At 37.4% G+C, this 13,144-nt stretch overlaps 1 protein-coding gene across 21 annotated transcripts in view; it reads right to left on the minus strand.

Moving 5' to 3' along the window:
* The window catches only part of R3HDM2 (R3H domain containing 2), a 148,491-nt gene that overhangs the window by 124,557 nt on the left and 10,790 nt on the right, over nt 1–13,144 (minus strand). The window contains exon 2 of one of the 21 annotated variants that reach the window (XM_067697044.1): nt 1,854–1,973. The exons of the other annotated variants lie outside the window; for them this stretch is intronic. The gene's annotated coding sequence lies outside the window, so the exon portion shown is untranslated. The remainder of the gene's footprint in view (nt 1–1,853; nt 1,974–13,144) is intronic. 21 annotated transcript variants of the gene reach the window in all.

Below are 13,144 nucleotides of genomic sequence, written 5' to 3' on the forward strand. Positions count from 1 at the left end.
TACCTCATCCCTACCTTTCTATATTGATTTCTCTCTTTTCTTTTACATTTGTTTGTGCTGCACAATTAAATGTAACTAAGTTTTACAGCATTCCATCTATAATACAGAATCTAATCCATTATATCTACTGTTGTTTTGTTCAAGTTTTATCTCCACCACTAGCCAGTAAGGTCTTTCAATGCACACAAAATATTTTTGATCCCACAACCCACAATGGTGCTAAGCCTTCTAATGGTCCCAAGTACCTAATCTGACACTCAAGGTGTCTCTGAAAAACCCTGGGACCTACGGAAAAATGCATTATTCTTCCTTGTCACCCAAAGGGCTACTTTGTGCTAAAATTTAAGTTTTAACCATAGTAAAAGAATATAATATTATCTTATTCAAATTTAACAGGGGTTCCTTTTATAACATCAAAATGCTAAGTCTTCAGCAAGTTAGGGCAAGCTAATAAGCACAAGCTTTTCCTCCCAGAGTTCAAATGGGAACTTGAGTATTTATACTCTTTCGCAGAAACAAACTTAAATAGAAATTTTATTATCTAAGTGATTGATTAAATACACTGAAGTTATTTAATAAAAGCTTCAGCTGTAATGTAAAAAGAGAGCTTACCGAAAGGAAGAGTCACAAAGCCCCGGAAAAAAAGAACTCACTACCTAACTGGCGACCAATAGCACTGGAGAACAAGTCTACTGGAGTACTTACAAGTTTTCAGAGTTGATTTATAGCCCCTTTATCCTTTTTAAAAAAAAATTTTTTTTAATAAATAAATTTATTTATTTATTACTGCATTGGGTCTTCGTTGCTGCGTGCAGGCTTTCTCTAATTGCAGCATGCAGGCTTTCTCTAATTGAGGCGAGCAGGGGCTACTCTTCATTGCGGTGCATGGGCTTCTCACTGCGGTGGCTTCTCTTGTTCATAGGCACTAGGCACATGGGCTTCAGTAGTTGGGGCACATAGGCTCAGTAGTTGTGGCTCGCAGGCTCTAGAGCTCAGGCTCTGTAGCTGTGGCGCACAGGCTTAGTTGCTCCGTGGCATGTGGGATCTTCCTGCACCGGGGATTGAACCCATGTACCCTGCACTGGCAGGCAAACTCTTAACCACTGGGTCACCAGGGAAGCCCCAAAAATGTTTTAAAATAATTGATTTTTTTCCCTCTAATCATAAAAGAAATCCATGTTATTTATAAATAGAGATAAACAAAAAAGAAAATAAAAACCATCCCACTACCTCCTTCATAACATTTTGTTTTACTAAACAGTAAGTCCTTTGAGGGCAGCTCATTTCCCCAAGCAACACAGGAAATTGTGTTCTACAGCTCTCTATGGAAGCCCTAAGGGGAAGGAAAGAGGAAAAACCCATGGGCTTTAATTCAATGAGAGTAACACGTAGATTTGTCTTTCAAGTTTTTTTACATTTCACCATTTATATAAATCCAGGGTCAGAAAAAAAAATTACATTCCACTCTTATGGAATTTTCTTGGTTTATAATAATTTGGGGGGCATTTTTTCCAGTGTCCTCAAAATTTCTTACTATAGCAGCAGCAAAGTCTTACACTTTGAATTGGCAAGTCGGGTAGTAAACATTTCATATTCACTCTATGTAAAGTCTGTCTCTATTTTAACTTATATTTAAATTAGTTACTCAAAGTACCATTCCATTTATCTGTTATTTCTTATGTTGAGGTCCTACCCAACTCCATCAACAGATTTTTCTTATTTCATGTAGTTAAGTGTACACTGAATAACTAAGTTTCTCCTCAAAATATCCTACACTAGTCTGAATCTACACACATGCAAAACAATTCTAGTGTCATGAAATTCACCCACAAGTACCCAACTGTAATGCTCACCGGATCTCTAACTCAGATGTACTGCCTCATCGATCCAGGCGAAGTATAATAACTGTACTTGTCAAGTATAATTTGAAGAGACATTGGAGAAAGCAGAGTAGATAGCCTCCAGCAATTCACCTAGGAGGGGAAAAAAATTATCTCTTTCACCACCCAGAGTCTAGGCTCTAACAAGTTTTCAGCAACAGTCAAATAAAATTCTCAGAACAGTTTTGACTTTTCACTGGACTCTGTGTCTTAATTAAGCAGTCTGAGTGACAGCGCAAAGATTAATTTGAAGCTACTTTTCTTCTTCCTTACTCCAAAAAGCCAAATACTGTCTGTCTTAACTATTCAAATCCCCAGAGATTTCAATTCTGCAGGAGCTCTACATGGTTCTAAATTTAGCCAAGTAATAGAAATAGCTGGAAGGCATGCAATTCATTTTAATATCTGCACCTTTATGTTGCCAGGCAGCTAATTTTTAAAGTAGTCTTAGAGCAGTCCTCCACATAAAAGAACAAATATATAAGCCATGTAATCAACTGATAGGTTAGTAATTGTGTTAAAATATTACCTATAACTTCTGTAAGTGACCAACATCACCCCTCCAAAAATATATTCTATATTTCTTACACAGGGATAGAGTTTTAAATATTTCAACAAAACATGGGACTTCCCTGGCAATCCAGTGGTTAAAACTCTGTGCTTCCAAAGCAGGGGGCGTGGGTTTGATCCCTGTCAGGGAACTAAGATCCTGCATGCCTTGCCGTGTAGCCAACAACAACAACAATACCATGTTAATAGCAAATCACTTTCCTTACAGCTTATTTATGTTTCTACTTCAAAGGAACATATAGATAGGTTTAAGGAGTTTCACCTTCAATGCAAAATGTTTTTGTACACTTTGCTATACAGCACAAATCAGCACAACATTTAAATCAACTATACTTCAATAAAAAAAAAAAAAAACAAGGGGAAAAAAAGTTTTTGTACAAAGGACTGACATGTCTCATTTCACGTAGAGTCCCAGAGCGGGACATTCTCAAGCTGTTGGACCATAAGTGACCAGGGTATACCAGATCCCAATTCTAAGGATCTAGTTTGCATTTTCTAAAACATCAGACCTCATAAGGAGCCATAAAACCATACTCCAGCATAAATGTTCAATACAATAAACACCTTAATTTCATGTCAGTTTCCTAGACTGTGTTTATAGATCAATGTGTAAAACATATGTGCAGATGAATACAAGATGCAGGTTCAAAGCACAAAGTATAAAAGACCTGGATTAGAACTTTCCCTATCTAAGGAGATTTTAATTCACAGAGCTGAAAATAACAAAGAGGGAAACAACTCAAGTGACTATACCACAGAAAGAAAAAGCCTGGATTACATAAGAGTAATAAGAAGGATACGAATACTTATTTTCACCTTCACATGTCACCACTAAGTTAGGAGAAGAAAAAACAATACAATGCCAATTTTCTGAAAAACATCCCATGTCCTATGGTAAGTCATCAGCACTGCCTATATATAACTCACTTCATTCTGAGAAGTAATTCAATTTAGACACTTTATCAAATAATTCTGGGAAGACATAGAAGGGTCTTAGATCTGGAATCCACTCTTATTTTTTGTACTGGAAATAACTGCTCCCATAAAGATAGCGAAGGATAGATAAGTAAGAATGAGAAGCAGTTCCCCTTCAAAGGAACCATTCCCCACCAAAGGTATCAGGGTTCCTTGCAGAAGTGACTGATTCCAGGTTTGTAAAGTACAAAGCGAGCCCAAAATACCTTGTTGTGCCAGGATGTAAGGAAGTCCTCAAAACTTGACTGAGATAAGTCAAAAAGACATAGGAGTTAGTTTGAAGGGGCTCCCACTGACCAAAGTGACAATTGTTGTATGTATAATACTAAGTATTGTCAGTATTTTTTTAAGTGCTTTTCCTTACTGAAAAAAAAAAAATGGAAAAGAACAAAAATACACATACACACAAACCCCAAAGCTCTGAAATTAAGCATTAACAAACCAGGTTCATGATATATGATCAGCATCCAAAAACCCAACTATAAACAATGCCAAGCAGTGCTCCTCAGTATTATTTTTGCAATTGTTAGTCATGTTAAGCATCAAGAAAAAGAAAACACATCATTGCACATTACAGCCACCCCCCCAAAACAAGGTTAAAATTTTGACACTAGAGAATTGAATAATGTTTGATGCTATACCACAAACAGCTTCTGATGTATATCCCATGTGAAAAAGTCTTTACACATATATGACATATTTTTAATATTGATAAAGGATTGTAACATATTGAATTTTTTAAAATACCAAACCTATAGTGATCCTCAAAAACAAAAAACGGGAGAAATAAAGTTCTTCTTTGTAGAATAACACCAACTAGTAAATGTAGAAGGAATGACAGACTCAACATTTTGCAACCACCAATGTAATAACTAATTCAGACAAGGATCATCAACGAATGTTACCACCACTGGGCAAAACGCAGAGGAAGAGTCATACCATCTTAACAGTATCATCCCACAGATTGTTTCCTAATTACAAAGGGAAAAAGGCACCTTTACAAAGAAGAAATGTAGCCTATATCAACTTATCTAAGTGACCAAACTTATATCACAATAAGCACACAATACCTAAATAGTATTCTTGCCAAAAATATTTAATCTGAACCTAATCATGACAAATCCAAATTGTGAAACATTCTTCAACATAACTGGCCTGAACTCTTCAAAAGTATCAATGACACGAAAAACAAAAATAGAAAGAACTGCTCTGAATTAAAAGGCTAAAACAATATGAAAATTAAATGTAATTCATGATACTTGAATAAATTCAGGATTGGAAGGACAGCTATAAAGCAATATCTCAATTATTGAGATGATGGAGGAAATTTGATTATAGACTGTAAATAATTATATATATCACTGTAAAATATTTAAATGTGATAATGAGTTTGATAACAATATTATACTAATATAGGAAAATACCTTGTTCTTAGGTGATATATACTTAACAAATTCTAGGTGAAGTTTCCTGATGTGTGTAATTTACTAATACAAATTCCTAATACACAATAAAAAATAATGTATATATGTATAGGGAGGGAAGGGAGAGAGGTGGAAAGTGAGAGAGAGAGAACGAGAGAGAGGGAGGGAAGGGGTAAAGAAAGAGTGTGAGAGCACAAATGTGACAAAATATTCAATAAATATTAGGTAAAAGTCATACTGATGCTCACTGTATCACTCTTTCAACTTTTCTATAGGTTTGGAATTCTTCCACAAAAAAACATGGGGGTGAAAAATAACAAGCAGCAACATTAACCCAAGCTCTTGGCTATCCAGTATAAATTTTGCTGTGTCCTAAAAGCAATTCCAGGTGATGATTACAAGTGCAGACTTCAGCATGAAACTGGGTTATGTTCTGGCTGCACAATGATGGACAAATAACCTAACCTAACCTCCCTGCAATGGTCTGAATGTGTCCTCTCAAAATTTATATGTTGAATCCTAACCCCCAAACATGATATTAAGAGGTGAGGCCTTTGGGGTGGTTAAGTCATGAGCTTACTGCCTTATAAAAAAGGTTCCAGAGAGATCCCTAGCTCCTTTCACCATGTGAGGACACAGTAAGATGCTGGCTATTAACCAGGACAAGAGCCCTCAGCAGAATCTGACCATGCTTGATCTTGGACTATTCAGCTTCCAGAACTGTGAGAAATAAATTTTTGTTGATGAGCCACCCAGTATTTTGTTATAGCAGTCTGAACAGATTAAGTCACTCCCTAAACCTCAACTGTAAATAGGGATAACACAGTACTACTCCATAGGGACTATCTTCTGAGAATTAAATGATCTAATATGTCCTGTTATTATACTTCTGTGATATCACATTCTTTGTTCACTTAACTACCCTGTAAGTATATGGGGAGACTGGACCAATTTTTAGCCTTTCTCTGACTTGGCAACTAGTTTATAAGCTATAACTTTATTAAAATTTTGTGAATTGCCAAATATATCCAAATTCAAATAAAAGAATTAAAATGCATTCCATCTAAGGACCAAAAAAAATAAATCCACCATTAGCACAAATGACAGAGCTAACATACTCTAAAGTACCCGTCAAAGCAGTAGCTTTTCACAGCTTACATTTGCTCCTTCTTCAAAATACTAGAGGGTCACCTGTCAGGAACAGACACAGGCTGCCTTGGTCCCAAAAATGTCAATCTTTACATTAAAATCCAATGCCCTCAGGCTAGAAGTGCCTCTTACATTCTGGAATATCCTGGGGCTTCATGTCAGCTCTCTTATCACTCTGTAAGTTTGCCCTGCATGATCCCATTTCCTATCATGGCTTGAACATGCTTCATGTACAGAGTACTCCAAAAACCTAAATACCCCCGCTTCTCTGTAGAGCTCCAGATTCATTTAGACAACTAGCTGCTATACATTTCCAAAAGTGAACTTTACCAACACTCCTCTAAGCCAAAACCTGCCCCCCCCTTTTTTAGTGATATAATTGACATATATTAGCTACAGGTATACAACATGATTCAATACATGTATATACTGTGAAATAATCACAAGTCTAATTAACATCCATCACCAGACATATTCACAATTTTTTCCTTGTAATAAGAATGTCTAAGATCTTCTCTGCTAGAAACTTTCAAATATACAATACAGTATTAACTATAGTCCCCATGCTGTACATTTCATCCCCAACTTATTTATATATATGTGTGTGTATATAAACATACATATGTAACTGGAAATTTGTACCCTTTTGTCTACCTTCACCCATTTCAGCCATCCCCCACTCCCTGCCTTTGGCAACCACCAATCTGCTCTCTTGTAGCTGTGAGATTCCACATAAGTGAGCTCATACAGTACTTGTCCTTCTCTGACTTATTTCACTTAGCATAATGCCCTCAAGGTGCGTCTATCTAATCTATACTGTCACAAATAGCAGGAGTTCCTTCTTTTTCGTGTGTGTGTGTGTGTGTGTGTGTGTGTGTGTGTCTCTCTGCATACAGCCACATTTTCTTTATCCATTAATTCGTTGCTGCACACTTAGGTTGTTTCCATGTCTTAGCTACTGGGAACAATGCTGCAATGACATCAGGGTGCAGGTATCTCTTCAAGATAATGACTTCATTTCCTTCAAATATATATCCAGAAGTAGGACTGCTGGGTCACATGGTAGTTCTATTTTTTAATGTCTTGAGGAACCTCCATACTGCTTTCCATAGTGGCTATCCCAATTTACATTCTCACCAACAGTGCACTAGGGTTCCCTTTTCTCCATATTGTCACCAACACTTACTATTGCTTATCTTTTTGATAATAGCCACTCTAACAGGTGTAAGCTAACATCTCATTGAGGTTTTGATTTGCATTTTCCTGATGATTAGCGATGATGAGCACATTTCCATGTACCTGTTAGCCATCTCGTTATCTTTTTTGGAAAAATGTCTATTCAGTTCCTCTATCCATTTTTTAATCAGATTGGTTTTTTTCCTATTGAGGTGTATGAGCTCTTTATACATTCCAGATAGTAACCCTTTTACAAATATATGATATTTTGGAAGTATATTTTATGTACAATATTATGCAAGTTATAGATGTACAATAAAGTGATTCATAATTTTTCAAGGTTATACTCCATTTAGTTATTATAAAATATTGGCTATATGCCATGCTGTAGCATATATCCTTGTAGCTTTTTTTACATATAATAGTTTGCACCTCTTTCAAATATATGATTAGTAAATATTTTCTCCCATATAGTAGGCTTTTTCATTTTGTTGATGGTTTCCCTTGCTGTGCAGAGATTTTTAGTTTGATATAGTCCCACTTATTCATTTGTGCTTTCGCTGTCTTTGCTTCTGGTGTCAAATCCAAAGAATCCCCAAGACTGATGTCAAGGAGCTTACTCCCTATGTTTCTTTCTACAAGTTTTATGGTTTTAGGTCTTATGTTCAAGGCTTTAATCCATTTTGAGCCATTTTTTTTGTGTTTGGTGTAATATAGTAGTCCAGTTTTCCCAACACCGTTCATTGAAGAGATTATCCTTTGCCTATTGTTTATTCTTGGCTCCTCTGTCATAAGTTAATTGACCATGTGTGCATGGGTTTATTTCTGGGCTCTCTATTCTGTTCCATTAATCTATGTATCTGTTTCTATGCCAATACCATACTGTTCTGATTATTATGGCTTTGTAATATAGTTTGAAATCAGGAAGTATCATACCTTCAGTTTTGTTCTTCTTTCTCAAGATTTCTTTGGCTATTTGGTGTCTTTTGTGGTTCCACACAAATTTTAGGATTGTTTGTTCCCTGTGAAAAATGCGACTGGAATTTTGATAGTGATTGCAATGAATCTGTAGATTGCTTTGGGTGGTATGGACATTTTAACAATATTAATTCTTCCAATCCATGAGCGGAGAGTATCTTTCTACTTATTGTGTCTTCTTCAATTCCTTTCACTGATGTCTTATAGTTTTCAGTGTACGTGTCTTTCACCTCCTTGGTTAAACTTATTCCTAGATATTTTATTCTTTATGCTACAATCGAAAGTGGAATCTTTTTTTTTTTTTTTTTTTTTGCAGTACGCGGGCCTCTCACTGTTGTGGCCTCTCCCATCGGAGAATAGGCTCCGGACGCACAGGCTCAGCGGCCAATGGCTCACGGGCCCAGCCACTCCACGGCATGTGGGATCTTCCCGGACCGGGGCACAAACCCGTATCCCCTGCATCGGCAGGCAGACTCTCAGCCACTGCGCCACCAGGGAAGCCCTGGAATCATTTTTTAAATTTCTCTTTTTGATAGTGATTAATGTATAAAAACACAACTCATTTCTGTATATTGATTTTATATCCTGCAACTTTACTGAATTCATTCATTAGTTCTAACCATTTTTGGTGTAGTGTTTAGGATATTCTATATATAATATCATGTCATGTCATCTGCAAATCTTCCTTTCTGATCTGAATGCCCCTTATTTCTTTTTTTGCCAACTGCAGTGACTAGGACTACCAATATTATGTTGAATAAAAGTGGCAAGGAAAAGCTTTCAGCTTCAGTTGAGTTTAATGTTAGATGAGGGCTTATAACATATGGCTTTTATGGTGTTGAGGTACATTCCTTCCATACCCACTTTTGTTGAGAGTTTGTTTGTAATCCTTTTTCTGCACCATTGAGATGACCGTATGATTTTTATCCTTCATTTTGTTAATGGGGTGTATCACAACTGATTGACTTGCAGATGTTTAACCACCCTTGCATCCCTGAACTAAATCCCATTTGACTATGGTGTATGATCCGTTTAATGTATTGTTGAATTCAGTTTGCTAATATTTTGTTGAGGATTTTTGCATGTATATTCATCAGGGACACTGGCCTGTAATTTTCTTTACTTGTAGTGTGTCCTCGTCTGGTTTTTGTATCAAGGTTATGCTAGCCTCATAAAATGAATTTGGAGTTTGAGAAGGACTGGTATTAGTTCTTCTTTAAATGTTTGGTAGAATTCACCAGTGAAGCCACCTGGCCCTGGACTTTTGTCTGTTAGAAGGTTTTTGATTACAGATTCAATCTCTTTACTAGTACAGGCATACCTTGGAGATATTGCAGGATATTACAGTTCCAGACCACTGTAATAAATCAAATATCGAAATAAAGCAAGTCACAAATTTTCTGGCTTCCCAGTGCATATGAAAGTTATGTTTAGACTATATTGTAGTCTATTAAGTGTAAAATAGCATTATGTCTAAAAAAAAATGTACATACCTTAATTTTAAAATATTTTATTGCTAAAAAATGCCAAAACAACATAATAGTAACATGAAAGATCACTGATCACAGATCACTGTAACAAATAATGAAGAAATTTGAAAAATTACAAGAATTACCAAAACATGACATGGAGACACAAAGTAAGCAAATGCTGTTAGAAAAATAGGGCTGATAGACTTGATCAATGCAGGGTTGCCACAAACCTTCAATTTGTAAAAATCACAGCATCTGTGAAGCGCAATAAAGCCAAGCTCAGTAAAATGAGGTATGCTTCTAATGGGATTCCTCAGATTTTCTATTTCCTCATGACTTAGTCCTGGTAGGTTGTATATGTCTAGGAATTTATCCATTTCTTCTAGGTTGTCCAACTTGTTGGCATATAATTGTTCACAGTAGTCTCTTGAGGTACCAGGTGTTAACATCTCTTTCATTTCTGATTTTATTTGAGTCCTCTTTTTTCCTTGGTGAGTCTAGCTACAGGTTTGTCTATTTTATCTTTTTTTTATTTTATTTTTTATTTTATTTTATTTTTTTTGCGGTACACAGGCCTCTCACTGATGTGACCTCTCCCGTTGCGGAGCACAGCCTCCGGACGCACAGGCCTAGCGGCCATGGCTCACGGGCCCAGCCGCTCCACAGCATGTGGGATCTTCCCGGACAGGGGCACGAACCCGTGTCCCCTGCATCGGCAGGACTCTCAGCCACCAGGGAAGCCCTATTTTATCTTTTTTTAAAAAATAAAAACTAGCTCCTAGTTTCACTGTTCTTTTCTATTGTTTCTCTATTTCATTTATTTCTACTCTGATATTTATTTCCTTCCTTCTACTTACATTAGGTGTAGCTTGTTCTTCTTTTTCTAGTTCCTGGAGGTGTAAAGTTAGGTTATTTGCAATCTTTCTCATTTCTTAATGTAGGCATTTGTCACTATGAACTTCCCTTTTAGAAGTACTTTCACTGCATCCCATAGGTTTTGTATTTAGTATATTGTATTTCCATTTTCATTCGTCTCTGGGTATTTTTTATTTTCTCTTTTTATTTCTTCTTTGACTCGTTGATTATTCAGTAGCATATGTTTAAGCTCTACATGTTTATGAATTTTCCAGTTTTCCTCTTATCATTGATTTCTAGTTTCATACCACTGTGGTCAGAAAAGATTCTTGATATGATTCAATCTCCTTAAATTTATTAAGACTTGTTTCGTGCCTGACATATACTCTATCTTAGAGAATGTTCCATGTGCACTTGAGAAGAATGTGTATTCTGTTACTTTTGGATGGAATGTTCTATACATGTCTGTTAAGTCTATCTGGTCTAACTTGTCATTTAAGGCCAATGTTTCCTTACTGATTTTCTGTCTGCATGATTTATCCATTGATGAAAGTGGGGAATTAAGGTCCCCTATTATTGTATTGCTGTCTATTTCTCCCTTTAGGTCGGTTAATATTTACTTTAAGTGCTCCTAAAACCTGCCCCCTTTCTTATCTCTGTTAGCAACACCACCCAGTCACCCAAAACAGAAACTGAGAATCACCTATTCACAATTACTTCCCTCTCCTCTCATATTTAGCCAATTTCCAAACTCTGGCACCATCTCCTGGATCCACTTGATCTTCTCAGCTCCTGTCCTCTCTTCTCCACTCCCATCACTGATAGGCAGAGAATTTAGTTAATGGAACAAGACCTCCAGAGTTCTTTTAGGCCTCCAGCAGAGCAACTGGCTATGTTCCCATGATGACTGCTCTGTTGGCCTATCAGCCTTTATCCCTGAATAAATAAAATCTCTAACCTATCCTTGATGAACACGTAGTGTGAGTGAGAAATAAACCGTTGTTTCAAGATATTAAGGGGGTTGTTTCTTACCCATCTCTATCCTGATTTCAGCATCTTCTGCACTACTACAACAGCCCCCTAACAAGTGTCTCTCCCTCCACTCTAAATCCCCTGTATTTTTCCAAAGTGCTACCAGAGTTACCTTTATAAAACAATCATTCCATTTCTCTGATGAAAATCTTCAGAGGTTCCTTTTTGCCTCAAAATATTCCAGAAATATTCCAAAGTCCTTAATATACCTCTTAAAGCCTACCGCAAAATTAGGCTCTATATACATTGTCTCCAGCATTCAAAATAATACTACCTCTCCATACATACCATAGTTTTTAATACTCCTGAGTCTTTGCCCAGGCTAGTCTATCTGCTTGAAATGCATTCCCACCCTATACCACCCCACCCTACCTCTGCCTGCCTAGCCAAACAAACCATTTGGCAACTGTCCCTCCCATTTTCTCAACAGCTATTCAAATTTCTGTCTCTTCTCAATGACCCTATTTTGCCAATGCTCTTTATTGGAACACACTAGCCCCCTAACCCAAAAGGATAAGTCTCCTAGATCACAAGGAATATCAGGGCTTTAAGGTAGGAGCTCCCTCAAATTCCTTTGTTCAGTTACCAAACATTTGTCCCCACCCCTTTCTTGACCTTTTCTTCTATCTTAATAAAGGAGATAATAATTCTACCTCTGCTCTGGATTTCATCTTCTCTTCATGCTCAAGGACTTCACTCCATTATCACCACTCTCTAATGTCTTTTGCTAATTCCCCAAACATATAAATATGCTCAAGTCTCTCATCTTCAAAAACTCTTGGGACTTCTCTGGTGGTCCAGTGGTTAAGACTCTGCGCTTCCAATGCAGGGGACATGGGTTTGATCCCTGGTCCAGGAAGATCCCACATGCTGTGGAGCAACTAAGCCTGTGCACCCCAACTACTGAGCCTGAGCTCTAGAGCACACGAGCCACAACTACTGAGCACGCGTGCCACAACTACTGAAGCCCGCGCGCCCTAGAGTCTGTGCACCGCAACTATCAAGCCTGCGCGTCACAACTACTAAAGCCCGTGCGCCTACAGCCCATGTTCCACAACGAGAAGCCACCGCAACGAAGAGTAGCCCCTGCTCGCCACAACTAGAGAAAGCCCGTGTGTAGCAACAAAGACCCAAAACAGCCATAAATTAATTAATTTTTAAAAATTCAATATATTAAAAAAAAAATCAAGCCCCTACCTACCTTTCTAGCCTTTTCTATAAATAATCCCCATAAACATCCCATGTGTAGGCATATCCTGTCCTTGAAGTTTGTCAAAGGCATCATGCTGCTCTGCTCTACACCTCCACCGTTTATGTAGGTAGTTCCTCCCCTAGAGCTCTCTTCCTTATACCTGTCTACCTGGTTAACTCCTGTCGGCCCTTCAAGATTCATAATCCCCTGACAGAAAGTCTTTCCAGATCTCCACTGTACTTCCAAAGCACTTTGTGCATTCCTCTAGCTCAGAGTTCATCAGCCTGCAGTATCCTGACTGACTTCTCGGTCTAAGTTCTTTGAAGGTAAGGACTATGTCTTGTTTTTTTACACCCCCAGCACCTAATACTTCGTAACTATTCATATGCTAGTTGAATTAATGAATCCACTGAGACTCAATTCAAACTTTACCTTCTCTGA

The sequence above is a fragment of the Pseudorca crassidens genome, chromosome 11 (genome assembly GCF_039906515.1).
Source record: "Pseudorca crassidens isolate mPseCra1 chromosome 11, mPseCra1.hap1, whole genome shotgun sequence".
Taxonomy (NCBI): Eukaryota; Metazoa; Chordata; class Mammalia; order Artiodactyla; family Delphinidae; genus Pseudorca; species Pseudorca crassidens.